The following is a 13,362-nucleotide window of genomic DNA, read 5'->3' as shown; positions in this document are numbered from 1 at the left end:
AGACGGTCCCCTTAAGCTTGGACGCGCTAGCCGTAAGAGATAGAGTATGTATCATTTTGTTGGTTTCATAAAGAAATGTTTCACCTCTATCACTCATTTCTTGGTGGAAAAATTTATTTTCTTCATTAAGATGAATATCTTTGAACATAGCTTTACATAAGAACAAGAAATATGTCCCACCATAATTTTCAGTTCCCCACAGTTTTTTTTTTCTCTTCTTTTTTGTATTTATAAGTCAGACCTTGTTAATGACGGTTTCTTACTTCGCGGTTTTGGTTTTTCGCAGCCAAGAAGGATAAAAGAAAAAAAAAATTGGGGTTATTGTTCACCCAACATTAAGAATTTGATTTCTAATAGTTGGCAACATCATTGGGATGACCTAGAACAATGCAATACCTATTCAATAAAAATTTTCATAAAAATTGCGATAAAATTCAAGCTGGGCAATGATTTCAAATAGCCCGCGCTCCTTTACACTGGAAGCGCTGCGCGCCACTATCCTAGCTCTCTCTGTACAGTGTGTATCCATTTACTGTGGTATAAGATTACAGCTATATATGAAATAAACCGAATTTTCATTAGACTGGTGTTTCACTTAACTGTATCCAATAATAATGGATGTGATATTCCCATCTTAGTATCGTATTTATAATTAAATACATAGCGAATTATATGTAATCTCATGCATTGTTTTCATTCAAATCAGCTGATCAAATCTGCGTAGTCCATCGCCAAACTATATTCACTTTCCTGATATTATCCCACTTATATGACCATTCACTTTCACAGAACTACCTCACTGATGCACCCTATCATGCATATTAGTATGACATCTTCACATTATTATTGTCCTTCACTAATTATTATTATATCCTTAAGGGAACCGTCCGCCATGGTGTTTTGACATACCAAGTTTCCGAAATAAAAAACCGTTTTATTGCTTCGATGTATGCAGAAACATATCGTACATGCTCTCCAGAAGTCTCAGCCAATTATTTTTACAAATAAGGAAGATATAGCAGTCTTTAAATGATATCATCCTTACTGCATCCTCTGCATAACTAAGTTTGACAGAATCGTCTTTGTGTGTTTATTTTTGTATGTATACATACAGATTTTTTCACTTATGTTTCGAAATCTCGTATGTTTGGCAGAAATGAAAGGCATTGGTAGAAGGTAGGTGAACGAAAACTACGAACTTCGAGAACAGCAGGCAGAGTTTCCAAAGATGTGTAGAAGTTATAATGCATATGTTTGTTTATTTGCAGTTCGTATGTATATTGAGTTTTCACACGTCCTCAGGAACTTTATAGCAAGGCCAATGTTACCTTAGGTCATAGAAAGAACAAAAAATAAGCACTCCAGAAGTTTTAGCCAATTATTTTTACAAATAATGAAGATATAGCAGTCTTTAAATGATGAAGTCATCCTTACTGCGTTGTCTGCATGACTGAGTTTGACAGAATCGTCTGTGTGGGTTTATTTTTGCATATACATACATATAGGGATTTTTTCACTTATGTTTCGAAATCTCGTATGTCTGACAGAAATGGAAGGCATTGGTAGAGGGTAAGTGAACGAAAACTACGAACTATGAGAATAGCAGCCAGAGTTTCCAAAGACGTATAGAAGTTATAATACATGTATTTGTTTACTTGCAGTTCGTATGTAGGCCTACATTGTGTTTTCACAACGTCCTCGGGAACTTTATAGCAAGGCCAATGTTACCTAAAATCATAGAAAGAACTAGAAGTAAGCAGAGAACAAAAAAAAAAAGAACCAAGAAGAGAGAACAACATGAATAAGAGTACAAAGCTGAAACATGCTAACTAAAGCACTGACAACAATGAGAGATAGCTGGCAACTCATGACATCCTTAAGTCAAGTGTAATAGTAACTTAAGGTTTAAATACCTCATTTAGGGTGTGTTTATGTGGGAATAAACAATAAAAGTTATCTTGATAATGTTATCTCGATTTCTTTTTTTTTAAAAAAAAGGAAAAATTTTGTTGCAAATCTTTGGGAGCTCATAACTCAAAAACATACATATTCATATTTAGGTACATTTTTCTCACTTATTTATGTTTCGATTTTAGAGAGAAAGATATAATTGAAAAGAGGAATAAAAATCCCACAATTTTTGAGATGTAATTTTCCTTTTCTTTTTACTTTCTTTTTCATGATTATTTTGCGTCTAGACGAGGAAAAAAAATAAAATTTCATAAAAAAACCAAAAGGAATATCAAAATGCCATCTCACAGAATTGTTCGGTTTATAAAGTAGTTTTCATGGTATAAGTTTTAATACAATGGGTGTCATATTAGTGGAGAAAAATGTACCTAATTTTTTTTTTAAATCATAATTTTTGCTAATAAATCAAAGAGTTTTTGTTCAAATGACTTGAAATTTCTATAAGATGAAGGAATTTTATATGTCTAAAACATATATAAACATGGTGTAATTTGGATCATTAAAAAAACAAAATAGCGGACGGTCCCCTTAATCCTTTTACCAAATCCCTTTCGTACATTTACTTTGCTCTCCCACAAACATCTACAACGTATCGTTCCCACTCCTTTGATTCTCTTTATTTTTTGAGATTCTATTCATCTTTTCTTTTCTACCATTCATTCGTTATTTTCATCTTATTAATCATTCTAAAAGCCTTTCTTATCCCTCATTCCACATATTCCCAATCCCATTTTTCCTTCCTCCTCCTCACATTTCGCAATTTTAATGATTTCGCTAATTTAATTGATTTAGCATATATTTGACTGAGGGAATGTGCTACCGCAAGGCCCAGGCAATCTGAACGCATGCACGCGCATTACCGCCTCCCCGTCTCGTTTCTTTGTCGTATTGTTTCGTCCTTCTCTCTCCCTGGTGTTTCACAACTGTATCCAATAATAATGCATGTAATATTCACATTTTAGTATCGTATTTATAATTAAAAACATGGCGAAGCATTGTTTACATTCAGTTCAGCTTGTCAACCCTGCCTAGTCCGTCGTTAACCTCAATTTTCAGATTAAAAAACTCCCTTATTAATAAGGCATGCTACCGCCGATGCACGATATTTCATAGTTTTTAACTCTGTGATGCTTGATTATAAAGCCTCAATAGAGACTTAGCAAAGAAACAAATATTTCATTTATTATACAGAGAGAGAGAGAGAATATGATCTCTCTCTCTCTCTCTCTCTCTCTCTCTCTCTCTCTCTCTCTCTCTCTCTCTCTCTCTCTCTCTCTCTCTCTCTCTCTCTCTCTCTGTAATACAGTAAATGAAATCTTTGTTTCTTTGCTAAGTCTCTATTGAGGCTTTATATTCAAGCAACACAGAGCTAAAAACTATAAAATACACCGGAAATTTAAAACAAATGCACACAAATGTTTTATTAAAACACAATTAACTATTTAAATAATAGTAATTTTCTAAAATGCAATAATGCTTCCGAAACCAAATTGAATATTTAGAGAGAGAGAGAGAGAGAGAGAGAGAGAGAGAGAGAGAGAGAGAGAGAGAGAGAGAGAGAGAGAGAGAGAGAGAGAGAGAGAGAGAATATATGAATGATTTGAAGTTTTATGGCATCTCAGCAATCTGATCCCATTGAGATGTGACCAGAATGAAACCAGTTCAAAGATCCGATCCTCATGAACACTTGAGGAGCTGTTGATAATGTGAAACAGGGAACCTTGAACTGGTAAACCTTGTCGTTCACTAATACCCAGAGGTATTTTCTCAATGCTAAATGAACTGGAACTTGAAGATACGTATCCTTTAGGTCTAAAGTGAGCAAAAAATATCCCCTGCTCTGATGACCTAAATGATCGTAGCACCTGTCTCCATTTTAAATGAAGTTTGCCTGACGTAAAAGTTCATGTATGAGAGGTTGATGATGGGTCTCTAGCCTACAGATGTCTTTTTTCACAAGAAAAAGTCAACTGAAGATTGATTGATTGATATGAAGTTTTCTGCCATCTGTCGAGTCAACTGAAGAAGCCGGGAGATCCATCCTCTACTTACTGCAGGACTCCCTTGGTGATCATTCCCTGAACCACTTGAAGCAGAGCCTGATACTTTTGGTGACATTATCGGTGGAGGAATTAAGGGAGAGGGAGAGCTGGTGAACAGGAGGAAGTATCGAGATTGGAGGACATGGGCAGTCTAGTCATCTGCCACGTGGAATCCTCTCACAGATGGTCAGGTGGGGGAATGCCCATTCTAGCGGAGATATCTTCCTCTTCCTTTCCCCTCTCTCACGTGACCTTGACTTTAGCAGGATGGAAAGGAAAAGGAGGGTTTCTTAAGGTTAGACAGAGTTGGAACTCAGCTTTGCTGAACTACAGTAACGCCTCACAACACGAAATTAATTCGTTTTGAAGTGGCTTTCGTAACGTGATTTTTTCATGTTGTGAGTCACATTTTACATGTAAATCGCCTAATTCACCAAATTAAATCTTATAATAAAGCTACAGTATAACCACAATGAAATACATTTGAACCATTCAATATACCTAAACTAATTGTTAATACCTGTAAATTAATTAGTTATTAGAAGATAATGTAATAATAAATGGAAAATAATACAATACATACAGTACAATACTGTACATATATAAAATATACAGTACCGTATGTACTGTACTATTATAGTTACCCCTACTATAGACTACAGCTACATTTTCTATTGTCTAAACCTATTTTCTTCAACTTTTCTTAATGGGTGACTATTTTATTCTCAGCTTGGCTGGCAAATCTCTTTTCTTAACATGAAACAGTTTTCGTAATGTGGGTCGTAAAAATATTCACATCTCGTTTCGCAGCGTGAAAATTTCATAAGCAGATTCTTTCGTGGAGAGGTATGACTGTAGTCTCCTTTTCTGAGGTGTCTGCCCTGAAGATTTGGGTTGGGACGAAGTGGAAGGCTGGGGTTGCTTGAATGAAACTGCTCTCTGAAACACCAAATCTTGAGTCTCCCATCTCCAGTTTGAATGATCGTGGCAAAAGCTTCTGGAGGGAAAATAGAAGACTTCTCTAATGAGGTATCTCTAAGATCCATATGCTCCTACATGTCGATCCTCTAATACAGCTTCGATGTAATGGCTTCGCGATGTTTGAGGACCCAGTTAGTCCACTGGTGATATGAAACATCAAGTGTTCTACTGCTCTAGTTATATCCTTGAGGTCTTTGCTCTCCTTTGGGTTGGAGAGATCTTTGGTGTTTGCCAGATAGATAACTGTGCCCAACCAGTTGTCTATCCAGGAGGCTTTCTACATAGTATTCATTGCAGTGGCCTCCATGTTACAGGCTTCTGTCACGAGTAATGTAACTACATTTAAAGTAAAGTAAAACAAGGCAGGAAGCAGGGGATGAAGATGATAACCTGTGACCTTGCTTCCACGTTCTACTTGAGAAAATCAGTTAGGATCAGTTTCTCACTGGTGACAGTAATCTGTTGACCTAGCAAAACGCTGAGTTCTGTTTTGGTTCCCACTGGTATCGGGGATGGAGAGGGGGTGGTTGGCATAACAACTAAGGCGGTTGACCCGCTTGCAGCTTGCATCATCTAGCACCCAGAGACAGAGAGCCCATGACATGACCCCACTATACAAGGCACACCTTAAGAAAGTACACAGCTGATGGAGAGAGTTAGTTAAGTCATCATATTTGAGAAGGCCAATCGAGTCCTTGTCCTGTCTATCGTGCAACTATGTGATTTTCATTTTTTATTAACTGTAATATCTCCTTCAATGTCCTCTCCATTGCCGGTACCTTAGTTGCCATACTTAACTTTGGCAAAGTACCTGTAAATATACGAAATTTGAGCATTTCAGAATAACTAGATTTATTATCAAATTTCAGGCTAATATTTTGTGAACCTCAAAGTTCCAGTCAACATTTACGTCAAATCTTTTATGAAACTCCACTGGAATTGTTAAACTGCTCATTTTTGTGACATACTTTTATAGAATTAAAACTGCTGAAACAGAATATCTGTCAATAATCCTCGCTTTCCATTATTTTGTCAAATATCTAAACTGCATGCTACAAAAGTGGTAGCTTTGCGTTGGGATTTAAACATTATTAAAATAAAATAAATGAGAAGTGTTACAAAATGAGTTTAAAAAAGACAATGTTTCAATAACAGTCAAAGAAGACATGCACAGCTGAATCCATCACTGTATGGAACAACCAGGAGAGAATACATTTCTTGAAAAAGCCGAAGACGCGAGAGGGAAAGAACACAGGGGTGGAATGAATAGAAATTTCCTGAAAGAAGAGTCCGGATTCAAGCGTTGGCAAAGAAGTGACACAGTGGAACGACTACGATACTTTTCCTCTGTTAACCGTATACGTGTCAGTCTTTGAGGACGTGGTACCGGAGGACGGGGAACGTTATTTTACCATTGAAAAATTCTCAAGTACAATAAAGGCAGCAACATCACAAAGATGCTGGACTGATAGACAGAAAATCCTCCTGGCAAAGCAGAGAGTCTGAGGGGATGCCCATCGGAAAGTAAGAAAAAACCCTGAGTTTATAAATCCGACTTCTCGGGGGACTCTGAGATTGCACCTCCAACAGAAATTGGGACTGAGCATGGCCAACTTCCACGACTATTTGTGCAATTATGTGCCGACCAGAAAGGAGGGTGAGTCACATTATAAATTTTATACAAGACGTCGCAGAGATGGAAAATTTTCTGGGCGGCTACGATGCATTGGAGGACATTAAAGGCCTGTGGTTGCACAAGATGATGAAGACTCATCTCCCTGCTTACAAGTTGGCCCGACTGTACCAGCCTCTATACACATTAAAAATGCTACCAGATGACTAAAATTACAGCCAGGTGATTGTTCAGAAAGCATATATGACGTTTAAATATGCAGACCTTAATGTCAGATACGCCTACCGATAGGGATGGAGAAGGATCCCTTCCTGAAGGACATAATCAGAAGAAGAACTCTCACCCATCCCCATCGAACCAATCATCTGGGAGCAGAGAACCTAAGGATCAGAAACCAGTAGGTCCGGGGTGCAGCCGGCATGGAGCCTGCTACACCTTTGGGGCTCCTGGCCATGTGGCGAAGAATTGCCTTCGAACAAAGACGAGGCCGAAGTGTTTCAGTTGTGGAAAATGGGGACATTATGCCCCTGATTGCAGATCTGCACGATCACCAGCCACAAGAGCAGCAGCACCACCGCTGGCCATATAAGGACTAGCACCCACTTATGGAGCTTCGCCATACTATCCTCAGCCACTAGTGGGTTTTCTGCAGGCCTTCCCACTATAAAGGCCTTCGTCAACACCGCCACTGGTGTCATAGCAGACGCCACCCGCCCAAGGACAACACCAGGTGGTGACAGTGAAAACCCCCCCCCCCCCCCCCCTGGCATTCCCAATAGGATGAAGACCTAAGACGGCTTTCCAACAACCTGTCATCATAGTCAAGTTCCCAACAGGTTTTAAGAATTGTTTAATTGATTCAGAGGCTTAAGTATCTCTTATTGTTGAATAACAAGTTGGTGTTCCTCAGGTTCCAAGCGAGACTCCCTTAAAACGTCAAGGGTTGGAAGGAGGGAAGTTTACATTACCACATTTTGTTCACAGCCCTTTGAAATAGAGACGAGAAACTTATTCAGGATTTCTGTCGTCCTTGAGTTGGGAATTACGGGAATTCATGTTATTTTTGGGACTGACACCATATGGCAATTGGAGATAAATGTCCTTTCTTGTTCAAAAGAGTTATCTGTAACTTTGAGAGATCAAATGCTTCCCATTGGAGGGACAGTTGCATCTTTAGCCACAATCCTAAAACCTGTAAATAAAGTTTTTGATAAATGTGATGTCCGATTTTATCAAGAAGGGTGTATTGATCCGTGTTCTGCTGTTAATTGAGATAGATGTGTGTAAGAAAGATTTCCTTATTGATATTTGCATCCTTATACTCAATGTAGATTTTGAGGATAACATAATTCCTGATTCATTGGTACAAGCAGAGGCAGGGAAGATTAAAGTATTATTTAATCATTTTGCCTCTGTACCTGTGTTACTTCGAAGACTAGAGAACAATGGTTTGATTTTGGACTGTCCTCCTAGAAGAGCTGCTTACCATAGCTAAAGAATCTCTTCTTCCCTTACCAAAAGGAAAGTAGCCACTGAACAATTACAGTGCAGTAATCCCTTGGGTGAAGAAGTATTGTTTGGTAATATCAGTGTTGTCAGGTGCATGAGGATAGAGAAGAATCTGTAAAGAATAGGCCAGAATATTCGGTGTATGTGTAGGCAAAGGGAAAGTGAACCGTAACCAAAAAGAAGGATCCAATGAAGTACTGTCTGGCCAGTCAAAGGACCCCATAACTCTCTAGGGGTAGTATCTCAATGGGTGGCTGGTGCCCTGGCCAACCTACTACTTATATATGCTTTATATACTGATGCCTCTAACTCTGTAATGGGTGCTGGCTGTGCTGCATTGTCCTCAGACAAAATAAGTCGACTCTTATTACCTAGTGAAGAATCATCTTAACTATATCGCATTTAACATGATTAATACAATTGAAGATAGGGTACATCATAATTTTGTCATCTTTATTGATTCAAAATTGCCATAGAGGCTCTGATAGGTTATTCTCATAAGAATCAAATTTTATTACAAATCTAAAGAGTTCTAAATAAATTCTATACCCAAGGGGTGAATGTTTAAAATGTTTGATTCCTGACCAAGTTTGAGTTGTAGGTACTGAAAAAAGTGTGTATTGCTGCAAAGTTAGCAATAGATCTGCCACAAAATAACACTAAACTACCTGCTAAGGATTATATAACTAGCTTAAAGCATTTTACTGTAAAAAAAATGGCAAACATTTTGTTAACTGGCCCCTACACTATCAATAATATTGATACCAATGATATTGTCTCAATAATCGGCGTCTTTATTCATTTGCCCTCGCACTGCTCGATAGTCATGACAATAATTGTCATTTTTCTCTCAGCCTTCACTGTGGTAACATGCTCTCCGACAAAGATTTAGTTTGCATATCCGTAGGATTTATTTTAAGGATAGAACAAATAAGCAAGTGGATGAAAGAATTGTTCAAAAAAAGACTTATATACACATGAAAGCCTCCTGGATGAACTAAAATTTACTGAGCCATCTGATTTTTTTTGGACCAGGGTGTGATGAACTTGAATTTAGTGAAACCCTCTATAGAAAAGAAAGAAACACATTTGTGAAAGACCATTCCAGCAAGTCAAAAATAGTTTGTTACTTGGCTATTGGCAATTCATTTGAAGACGTGAAATTTGTAAGTGCAATGTAAGCTCAATCAATCAACAAGATAGTTGTAGAGATCTGTTATGCAATCATACGCTGTCTTAAAGGTTATTTAAACTTGTCTTCTTTTATTAGACAACTTGTGGAAAGAAATACACCTTAGAAAAAAACAATAATTAATATTCATACCACTGAAATGAAGAAAAATGTAAAATTACTCTTTCATGGAAACTTCTCTGAACAGGAATGAATGGAATGCATTGTACTTTAGAGGTAGAAAGCATATTTTGTGAGGTTGACATATTAATAGACTTATCTATAACAACAGAATTTATGGCTCTTTTTGCATTGAGCTTGAGAAAGGTCCATTTTCCTTAAATCCACTGCTCAGGAAGTGGCAATCTTGCCAGATTCAGTGCTTTCTCCCAAAAGCCCCTTTCACACAAGCAAAAGGAATTCATGGTGATGATCAGAATGAGCTTGGTTTTTTGTAGTTGGATCCTAAAAAAAAATTTGAAAATACCTTAATATGGATTGAAAGTTGCAGGAGAGAGAGAGAGAGAGAGAGAGAGAGAGAGAGAGAGAGAGAGAGAGAGAGAGAGAGAGAGAGAGAGAGAGAGAGAGAGAGTGTGTATGGGGGAATATTTTTTTTATTATTAATTTTAACCCCCCAAACACCAGATGAGTGGAAAATTGTTAGCAATGAATTCAAAAGCAGATGGAATTTCCCTCATTGCTGTGGTCTAAAGATGACACACATGTGGAAATAAAAAAGGGATAGCTCACTCAGGATCTTTTTATTTCATTTATAAAAAATACTTTAGTGTTGCCCTGATAGTAGTTATAAATGCCAAATATGAAACTTTTAATGGTAGATTTAGGCATAAATGGGAGAGTATCTAATGGTTTAGTAGGTTTAGTATTTAGCAAGACTAAATTTAATGGAATGTTGAATGAAGGGAAATTAAACTTGCTGGCATTTAAGCTCTTACAAGGAACAAATAGGCAACTGCCTCATGTCCTGGTTTCTCATGAAGCATTTGCTATATCTGAGCTTTTTATGAAGCCTTATGCGCAATCTGAATTTGATGCACACGGGATATTTTATTACAGTTTTAAGTAGGGCAAGGCATATTGTCGAGAATGTGAAAATAGACACCCATTTGTCTGTTAAGTCTAACATTGATGAGGACAATGCTCTTCCACCCTTCGAAGTCGACCATGATTCTGTAATCAATGCTTAAACTTGGTGTCATTTTAGCTCTATTTCCATATTTTGATGAGGCAGGCCAAGTACAGATGGTAAAACTCTAAATATAATTCAATCTTACATAATAGCTTGTTACCACAGAAAATCTAGTATATTCAATCAGTGTAATTTTCAATAAATACACCAAGGGGTATATAAATGTATATATAAATTGTTTGCCGGTTTGAGTTTAGAAATTATAAATTTTTCTAACCTTTATTATCAGTCAATATATACTCAGTTTTTAGTTGCGAATAGTTTTTAATTTAATATTTTTTAATGTTTATTATTCAATAATCAAATAGAAAATTATACATAACCTCACACAATCTTCAATCACATCCTCTCACTCTTCATCATTTGTTACTCTCAGAATGGGAAGGCATTTCTTGTTCTGTGAGGAAAGACATCTCACCTTAATACCATAATGTGCTTTCTGCAACATCATCCTGGGGTGAATGACATTGCAGAAAGCACCAGATTTCTTCAACTATGTAATTTTTCCGAGTTCCTTTCGGAAGTCTGGTCTTAACATGTAAGAGAATTCTGAATGCCTTCATTTTTCTTGCTGTATTTACTACCGTATAGTCATCACATATACAGTGTATTCTTCAATGGGAAGACAAGTCTCTGTAGAGGAGTATACACTCCCAACAAAATTGCTCTCTCTTCTTCCTTCTTCTTAGAGCTCTATATGTTTACACTTTGGTGACTTGAATAAAAGTGACATTTATTGTCAATCTCACCCTCACAATACACAAGAGTTTAATGAGTCAATGATACTTACAAGGCTGTTTCAATATCATTGACGATCCTCCAATCATTACCTCAGACTATCAATGTTATTGACAATAATGGGAGTATTATCCTTAAAATTGTCTAGTGTAAGGAGGTTCTTCCAATGGCAATCATTAAAGAAAAAAAAAAGATACCAATTGTTTCTTCATGGGAACCATCCTGCCAGAGGGATAGGAGTGCAGAGGTAATTTTAATAGAATGCATTTTAGTCATACAAAATTGACCTATGTCTTTTTAATGTGCACACCCCCAAGAACCTGTCTCTTAGTGCAGTGAGTGTGGCACTATTTTAACCATCCAATATATACTTTATGAATGTACCGTTTTTAAAACAGATTCAAGTCTTGGTGAGATAATCTTCATCTGACATTTATCTGATTCTGAGTATTGCTGTTTTTAAGATTTTTATTTTTTAAGAAGCACAGGTTTAATAGATTTTTAAATATCCATATATCATAGGGTTTAAATTCTTACCTATTTTTTGTCAATAAAATTTAATACACACACACACACATATATATAAATATATATATATATATATATATATATATATATATATATATATATATATATATATATATATATATATATATATATATATATATACACACACACACACACACACACACACACACACATACACACACACGCACCTGGCTGAGGACTATGAAGCGTGAAGTAGATGATGAATGGGGAAGTATTGAATTGAAAGCTCAAGATAGAGACAACTGGCGAAATCTAACCGAGGCCCTTAGTGTCAATAGGCGTAGGAGGAGATGATGATGATATATAAATATATGTATATATTCATACCAGCTTTGTGAGAGATAAGTTTGACTCATTGAACTGGTAAATCTCCATCCCTTTGATAATAAATTACTTGCTGACGAATTCCTTCATAACGTGTGAACTCTGTGTGACAACAGCTACTGCAGTGTCACTGGTTACATTTGAGCGGCCCCACATGCATCATTCATCCTTACTATAGGTCAGATGAGGGTAGTATATTCGATGCCCCTCTCTGGGAGCGAGTGACAAAGCTTTCCTAGTAAACCAGACAGTGAGGCAGGTATGGGAGATTCTTCTAATATCCTTGTAGCAGGTAATGGTCCATTCAGGGATTGAGTACTCATATTATCCAGGTAGCATAGAACGTGTTCATCCATATTATGGATCCCTTCTGCACGACTTGGGTGCACCTAATTCGAGTGGTGTCCTGTTCTGCTAGCTCACACACACACACACACACAGACTCTCTCTCTTTACAATGGAAGGTGTAGAGAATGTGTCTCTTTAGTCAGAACACTTCTTAGCATATCTCAGACTCCCTTGCCTGTCTCTGTCAAAGAAAATCTTGTTAGAGTTTGGATTCCTCCTCCTTGGGGAAATGGTTCATGCTCAGATGGAGATTCAAGTAGTCTTGTCTACCATGGGACTTAGATCCCGTGGTGATGATGGTCCTTATCCTCAGGGCCTGGATGCATATGCCTCCTGCTAACCTGAGAAGGGCATCATAAGGTCTTTCCCATAAAACTCTCTCTTCTCTGCGTCAGCGAGAAAGAAGGAGAATTTCCGACTTTTCATGAAGTCAACTTTTAGAGGATGCGTGTTTTGTTGCCGTCATCATCTCACTGACTTCATGATGAAAACCTAGTACCTGTCAGTCTCAAACACTAGTTCAGAACCTTCCCAATCCAATATGTCCATTTAAGTTGACACAAAATTAACTGGTGATACTTGAGGTGGACTCGACACATTGGGTTCAATTGTCTCAGGCTTCTTATAATCCCTAGCAGGAACAAGAGGGAACTTTCCAGACACTTCCTTTTGGCTTGGTAATGCTATTCGTTTGCTTATGCAACATTGGTCAGTGCATACCTCTGCTCTCTCAAATCAGTTGTCTAGATTTACTTGGTGTACGTGTAGCTAAAGGTGTTGGACCACCTTATGGACATTACCAACAGACCATTGAAACTTTTTTCCTTAGGTCCAGAGGTTGCTGTTAATTAAGTTTTGAAGCATATGGAGCTCCCTGATGGGACTT

At 37.3% G+C, this 13,362-nt stretch overlaps 1 protein-coding gene across 2 annotated transcripts in view; it reads left to right on the top strand.

Moving 5' to 3' along the window:
* The window catches only part of Mau2 (Mau2 sister chromatid cohesion factor), a 700,592-nt gene that overhangs the window by 667,559 nt on the left and 19,671 nt on the right, over nt 1-13,362 (top strand). The window lies entirely within an intron of this gene.

Source organism: Palaemon carinicauda, chromosome 45 (assembly GCF_036898095.1).
Source record: "Palaemon carinicauda isolate YSFRI2023 chromosome 45, ASM3689809v2, whole genome shotgun sequence".
Lineage (NCBI taxonomy): Eukaryota > Metazoa > Arthropoda > Malacostraca > Decapoda > Palaemonidae > Palaemon > Palaemon carinicauda.
This window is presented reverse-complemented; position numbering and strand designations above follow the sequence as displayed.